The sequence below is a fragment of the Seriola aureovittata genome, chromosome 8, assembly GCF_021018895.1.
Source record: "Seriola aureovittata isolate HTS-2021-v1 ecotype China chromosome 8, ASM2101889v1, whole genome shotgun sequence".
In the NCBI taxonomy this organism is placed as follows: domain Eukaryota; kingdom Metazoa; phylum Chordata; class Actinopteri; order Carangiformes; family Carangidae; genus Seriola; species Seriola aureovittata.
This window is the reverse complement of record NC_079371.1, coordinates 1,121,690-1,128,972: the sequence shown is the minus strand read 5'-3', so window position 1 is coordinate 1,128,972 and position 7,283 is coordinate 1,121,690.

Below are 7,283 nucleotides of genomic sequence, written 5' to 3'. Positions count from 1 at the left end.
CATGTTCTTAAGAGGACACAGGCTTTGACATGATGAACAATACAAACACACACATGCACAAATAAATAATAAGAACATATAAAGGAAAATCATGACTTGTTTTTAATATACATATATGATCTCACTTTCAACACATGTACATGTATCACATTTGCGTATGGGCATTTCTGAACGTAAATTCAGATCTTTTATAAAAGATTTTCTTCCGTCATGTTTCTCCCTCAGTTCGTGTTTTTCTTCTTCGTGTGTTTCCGCCTGTTCCCAGCACCGACCTGGTTCTCTGCAGCACTTCCCTGTCTGCTGATGATAAACGTTGTTCCTCTGCAGGTTGTTCTGCCAACTCAAACACCTGCAGTCAGTCAGAGATACAGTCAGAAAATCACAACATGGAGAGAAAAACAAGCTGGTCCAGACTCAGGTCAGTGAAGTAACACAACAGCAAAACCCAGGACACAAGACAGTGAGAACAAATAACAGCACAGGATATGAAACACACACAACCTGACACGTGCATGTAATCTTGGACAAACTGAAATGTAACTCTTGCTGCCACAGAACTGTTGATACAGATCAATCAAATTAAACTGGGATGAAGCTATTTATAATTGCAAGGTCCAAATGTTGCATCGTACACTAGACTAATGTTCAAAGGTTCGCTAATAAGAGCCACACTTGAAATTTCCAAAAGCAGCATCTAATGCTAATCTAATAATATCAAACCTCAAGATAGCACCTAATGTCCCAACATTACAAGCTTGGCTGCTAATGCTAGCCTTACTATGTGCAAACTTAAAGATAGTAGCTAATGCTAGCCTTATAATGCCAAAACTTTACACTGTAAAAAAAATCGTAATTTAAAATAACTAAGTTTTCTAACAGTAATCTTCTGTTTTTTTAAATTGTAAAGAAAGATTACTGTATTATTTATACAGTATTTTTTCTTCTTTCTTAAATTACATACAAATCTGTGTAAAATGACAGTAATTATCTGTAATTAAAAATGTAGCTTGTTATTATAAAGTTTAATGTCCACACGAACAATTTAAAGATCTTCTCTGTAATTTCAGGGTGAATCTTATTAGTTTTACATTTATGTGACTTCTACATTCAAACTTTGTGATTCTGGATGAAATGTAACAAACTTTTTTTCATCACATCAAACTTCAAACTTCAAACAAAAAAAGTTTGAAGTACTGGAATGTATCCCAGCATGCACTGGGAGGAAACAGTCGACCTGTCAGACTGTTGCACCGTCCTCACTGAGCTATGAAGGATTATTTTACATCTCTACTATAATTTATACTTGTTACTAAATAAGATTTATCCACCTCTTTATGATGCAGCTTGTCTTGTGACAGTGAAGTTCACCTGCACCTTCATTCACACCTGGATTCTAGTTTTAATTTGTCAGTTACAGTTGATTGTAAATTGTTGAAATTAATGCAGTTTTAATGTGAAATAAAGTTTTTATGCAGCTTTGCTTTGTTGATGGTTTTTATGGAGCGTGTCTGGTGTGAATTTTAACAGTAGCAGCAGCACAGTGTAGAAATCACAACACACTGAATCTGTAATTAATCAAAGACTTTCTATGTTGCTTTAATCAACAACAAACATGATAGAAATGTTTAAATGTGTCCGTCCTTCAACAGAGACAACACAGGATCTAGAGACAGATACTAGAGTTTGTGCTTTTCTAATTTGTCTCATGAACTTATCAATTTTAATAACAATGAAAACATTGATTCACCAAAGTGACTGTTAGATTCATCATGAGGCAGATGGTAAATATGAAGAAACACTCAGTACAATTTAATCACAGGTTTATTTATTAAACACAACATGTAAAAGGCAAGAAAGTGAATGTGAACACTGAGGACAGAGAATAATAAACAACTAGAAAACTCCTGGAGAACTTTTGAATGTTGCTGCTGCTCGGTGCCTGAACTTCACTCCTCGTTTCAATCTGCACAAGGACGTGACTCTCAGTTTCATTCATGTCGTAGAGACTCATCCTGACTCTGACCTCAGTCATTATTTTTATATATTTCTACTATAATATATACTTGTTACTAAATAAGATTCATCCACTTCTCTGGGTTGGACACACTTGCTGCAGATGTTTGACGTTGGCAGCCGGAGGGTTTTTCCTCCAGGCAGCGACCCCCGCTCTGCCACAGCAGCTTCACCTTCCTCTTCCTGTGGCTCTGGTCCTGGGTACAGGTGGTCCAGGCAGAGGAGGGGGAGGAACAGAGGAGGGGAGTGGTGCTGGAGCGAGGGGAGGACCAACAGCACTGAGTGAGGGGCCATGCTGTTCATCGTCTGGAGGAGGAGGAGGAGGAGGAGGAGGAGGAGGCAGACCCCTGCTGGAGGTCCCAGGCTGCTCCTCCAGGACATTGAAGTTAAAGGACTGTCCTTGTCCCACCTGGACCAAGGACTGACCCTTTGCTGAAGGGAGAGTCTGGCCAGCACCTGGACACACAGACAAACAGACTGTTTTTTGTATTATTTTGAATAATCTTATAAATCGTTAAATTCATTCATCAATGAACAATGCCAGCAAGATAGCTGCTAATGCTAGCAAGCTGCCCCCCCCCCACTTGTTATTTTGCAATCTTGTAATGAAATCATGAAATTCATTCATCAATGACCAATGCCATTCTCATCATTATTATTTATTGCAGCTATTATATATCATTGTTAGCTTTATACTTGTTATCAATGTCGTCAGTATTTTTACAATTATTCTGTGTGGTTGTCAATAATAAAGGAAAAAAATGACGCCAGCTGCTAATGCTAATGCTAGCCCCCCACTTGTTATCTTATGAAATCAAATACATCAATGAAAAATGCCAACAAGCTAGCTGCTAATGCTAGCAAGCTAGCCCCCCACCATAACTGAATATTTGTTGGTGTGTCTGTATTTAACACGGCCAAGGACCCACAGCAGCACATCACCTGTGAGATCATGATGATGCTGAAGAAGCAGGAGTGACAGTAGATCACCAGGTGATGGGGAACAGAATGAAGTGTCTCTGGTTTCAAAGCATCGTCCTCCAGCATTTAAGAAATGAAGGTCTTTAGTTTGGTTTTAAAAGAACACATTGATGGAGCGAGTCTAAGATCAGCAGGTAAACTGTTTCAGGTGCACAGATGCTGAAAGCATCTCACTACACTTTGAAAATGCTCCAGGCACATGGAGATTTCCAGCGTGTGATCTGCTGGGATTGTGAACTAACAGCATGTGTGAGATGTTCTGTGAAGCCGGACCAGCAGCTGCTTCGTGACCAACAGGAGGATTGTTTCAATCGTATTCTGACAACAACAAGCAGCCAGGGAAAATTTCAGAGAAGAGAGTTATGTGGTCAGATTCATGGCTGGACCACAGCAGCACTGACTGACTGACTGACTGACTGACTGACTGACCGACTGACCGACTGACCGACTGACTGACTGACTGAGTGACTGACTGACTGAGTGACTGAGTTTTACTGTTTAACCTTTGGTCGGCTGAAGACCATGTGACGTGAGTCATGAAGTTGCACCATTGGTCTGTTGACTTGTTGTCACTGGTCTAGACTCCAGCTGTTCTCAGATCAGCCGTCTCTGTTTTCTCCTGTTCAGCTGAAGGAAGTTTCATGTCGTCTACTGCTTCATTTTTTCCAAACAGCTGATGAGGGAGTGAATGAGACTCTTTCACCTGGTGTAAAGCTCAAGTGTCTTTGCTGGTTTCAGACTGATGCAGTTGTTCATTTTTCCATCCAGTTCACACTTTGTTTAAATTGACCAACAGAAACCTGCTCTTCAGTAAATGGCAGAATATTTCTCCATTATTTTCAGGCACATTGTCAGTGTCTCCTACACAGGTGTCTGTTCAGGTGTCTGTTCAGGTGTCTGTTCAGGTGTCTGTTCAGGTGTCTGTTTAACACAAGCAGAGTTGTGAAGATGAGCTTCAGGTGTTTGATGTTTAGTCCGGTGGAACATTAGAAAGCAGCAACAGAAGGTCAGAGCATTCTTTGTCGGTACAGATCATTTAAAATAACATTTGTTTAAGTTTTATTAAAGTAATGGGAAACAAAAAATAATTGAATCATACTTTTATAGTGAATCTTAGTGTCTCCTGTTATTTCTTTCCCCCCCAGATGATCCAAGGATCCAGCTGATTACTGGCAGTTTGAAGGTGGATTTTTCTTCATCTGCTCCGTCACTTCTGGTAAAGATTCATTGATCTTTGTGGTTTGTTGTGATTTAACTTATTAATACACTGTATAGTTGGATTCTGACATAAAAGATAGTATAATGTTTGTCCACATGTGTTGTCAGAACTATAAGGAGAATACTGTGGAAAACAAGATCAAACTGAATTGGAAGATACAAGCTAAAAAACAACAGACCCCCCCCCCCCCAGCTCCACAGCCCCCCCTCTTTCAGAGGTGACATCATCACCTCCTCATTATAGGAACCTTAACAGGCAGATAGACCAATGGAGAAATGCCAGTTTTAGTTCTTCAGATCATCCCGGGGCTCTGAAGAACTAATTGTGAATAATTGGTTGATATTGTAAATTTACATCTGAATATATTAAATAAAAGTGTTATAAAGTCAATAGTGGTGCGTATGTTATTTGTAATTAAGTTTCCAACCCCACTTTAGTTGAAAGACGACATACAGAGACTTAACTGTTTAATTTGCATTTCTTCAGTTTATTATATTTTATGAGAAATGTAAGAAAATTGATCTGAATCAGTAAATATTGTATTTAGATTGAGCTTCTACAGGTTTTTAACATTATTTTACACTTAAAGATTCAATGTTGACACAAATACTGCAAGTTGAAGTTTGAGATGATTTTAATGTTTTACACAGTATTTTTTTACTTTGTCTTCCAAAACAAAAGGTTTACTTTCCAATATTAAACATGTGTTAATATTTCATTTATTGACACTTCATTTTATTATTAGGAAAAAGTTTCTCTGCAGAAACTTTAGTGGCGTCACTCTATTGATGGTGTTTGATCATAACAAATTAGGAAAAATCTGTAAAATAACAGTTTTTCTCTGTAGAAATATTAATGAAACTTTATCTAAATGTATTGTTTTTACACTTTTTGAATTAGGATATTTTACTTTAGTTTTATGGTGTTTGTTTGGCAGCTGCTGCTGACAGTCATTTGACCATTTTTTTAACGATTTTTTTTAGAGTGCAGAGTTTAGAGTTTAGCAGCTACAAACATCTTTGTGCTGCTGTAAGTTTGTTTGTGCCTGGGCTTATTGTTCAGGACAGAAAGGGAATATATATAAGCAGTTGTTCTTTCATGTTGGTCATGAAATGCCTAATGCAACTGACTCAATTTTAACTTTCTGATTTGTGTTGTCAGCAGCTGGACACTGATCTCACCTGGTGGTGCAGGTGAGGGAAGGTCTGTCTCTGCAGGTCTCTGTTTAATCTGCGTTTACAAACCTGATCCGATGAACTGCTGCTCACACCGGCACGTTCTCTGTGTTCAGGTGTACGCCTCTGTCCCTGGATCAGCCAATCAGCACTGAGCTCTTAACTGGATCAGGTGGACAGAGGAGCATCATTGTGCTTGTCACAGATATGATTATTTTAAAAACATTTTACCATTAAATGTTGAATTGAACTAAATGTGTTCAGAGTCAGAGTGGACGGTGGATGATGGTGGATGAAACTGTGGTCAGACTGTGGCAGGCGTCAGAGATGCAGGTGGCGTGGACTGTGTGTGGGCGGAGTCTGGGTGGGCGGAGTCTGGGTGGGCGGAGTCTGCTCAGACAGTAACAGTGAAAGAAGCAGCTGCTGTTGGATGGAAACTTATTCTGACGCTGGAAACAACAACTGCTGCTGAACACGCTAAAAATACACAAATCCACATTCCACACATCGACTGACCCGTGTGTGTGTGTGTGTGTGTGTGTGTGTGTGTGTGTGTGTGGAGGCCTTTATGTTCGAGCTTCTGTGTGTATGTACTACAAGAACGACTGGTTGTAAAGGGTGTGTGTGTGTGCATGGATGAGTGTGTGAGCATACAGTACATACCTGAGTCAAGTGTGTGTGTGTGTGTGTGTGTGTGTGTGGTTCTTAATATAAACTGAGGCCGAGCTGCTCTATAAATAGTCCTGTTCATTGTGGAACAGATCAGTGTGAGAAAACACACCAACCTCAGCCTCAGTTTACCCACAATCCACCTCTGATATGACATGACTCACCTGTTCACATGTCCATGTGAAGTGTGTGTCACATGGTGTTTTCACTGTGACCTGTGAAGAGGCTGAAGTGATGTCACGGCGTACAGGAGCCCACCTGGACCCACCATCCAAACCTTGCAGGATTTGGTTTCTCTGAGTGTTTTTACCTGAAATCTGCTTTATTTTTATGGGATAAGTCAGAAAACAGTCAGCCAATCAGAAGAGAGGCTCAGAGCCTCCTCTCTTCTGATTGGCTCACCGACCTGTTGTTACTAGAGCTGCAGAGAGAAGCCTGAGAGAGGAGATGTAAAACTACACTGAGATGGTTTTTATATCTTCTGATGGATCAACACTTCAAATAAAACACAGAAGAAGAAGAAACTATGGCGCTTTGAATCAGGTGAAGTTGTTCTTGAAGCCCTGAGCTCTGACTGTCAGGTGGAACGGTCTGGTTGTACATGGACAGATATGTTTCATATGTATTTTGACAGTTACTCTGTGGATCAGCTGGATCCAGGATCTACACATTGAATTGAAGCTCTGTTGTTCGTGCAGCGTCACTGAGAAGCTGCTCAGTATCTTCTCTCCTCAGGCTGCAGGTCTGATGATCACCACTGTGGACCAAACATGAGATTCATGAACAGAACATTGTTCCTCGAGCGATCGCATATGATCCTGTTACGTAGGTTTAAATGTTAAAAACGGACTTTTGATTTATGGTCGTGCAGGAGAGAGGAAATAAAAGTCTCTAACAGACTTCATTTTGTAAGTGATGTAAGCTGAAAGAAGCCAGTGCTGATAAAAATACCTGATTTATTTATAAAATCTTAAACTAGAATCTCAGATCACAGAAGAAGAGTTCTTCACGGAGGTTCAGGATCAGATTCTGTCAGGAGAGAAAAAGCTGAGTGAAGATCTTTAATAAAACCAGAACAAACATCTGCTGACAGCTGGACTGAAGCTCTGCAGCTCTGAACACACACTCGACCCGGACACAGACTGAGCTGCTGATACAAACATCAATATCCAATATTATTTAACTGGATAAATCAAGTGTCGACTTTGTCAAACTCAAAACATCAA